This window comes from Morus notabilis, unplaced genomic scaffold, assembly GCF_000414095.1.
Source record: "Morus notabilis unplaced genomic scaffold, ASM41409v2 Scaffold241, whole genome shotgun sequence".
NCBI classification, from domain to species: Eukaryota; Viridiplantae; Streptophyta; class Magnoliopsida; order Rosales; family Moraceae; genus Morus; species Morus notabilis.
This window is the reverse complement of record NW_010358037.1, coordinates 100,742-101,493: the sequence shown is the minus strand read 5'-3', so window position 1 is coordinate 101,493 and position 752 is coordinate 100,742.

The window sequence follows — 752 nt, the reverse complement described above, 5'->3', positions numbered from 1 at the left end:
CCTATATATGACCATCGGTATACTCAATTAGAATTTCTATGCTTAACGGAAATTATTAGAAATTCATATTGTGTCTGTGTCCATGTTCCACATAATCTCATTATGCGAAATACACTCATTCAATATCTCGCCATATTAACAGTGCGGATAACACCGTTCCATTCTAAATGGGAATGACATGTATTAATAATGTTTTAATTAAAGATTTCGAACTTTAATTAAATTCATTATGAACAATTACTTTTGATTATTATCCTTAAACATTATCCTCTCGTATACAACACTTATATACTATGTTTAAGGTTACATAAATAATCAAGGAATTTTATTTGATATTCATAAAATATTCATAAATATATGCACATAAAATAATGAATAAACTCTTTTATTAAATAAATAATAAATATCCTTTTACATCTCATGCTTCTAGGACACTATTCCCAACATAATCATGTATCAAAAATGTGTTTGTGTGCCTTTCAACCATACCATTATGTTGTGGGGTATGAGGAGGTGTTTTGAGATGTTGGATTCCAAGAGTTGAAAGAAAATCTTTGAGAGTAGTATACTCACCGCCATTATCAGAATAAACTGTTACAATTTTTGTTTTAAAATAATTTTCAACCAAGGTTTTGAATTGGCGAAAAATAGAGAAGACATCGGATTTTAAGCGTAAAGGATATAACCAAACATAACGAGTATAATGATCCACAAAAATAACATAATAACGAAAACCTTTGACAGACGGAATT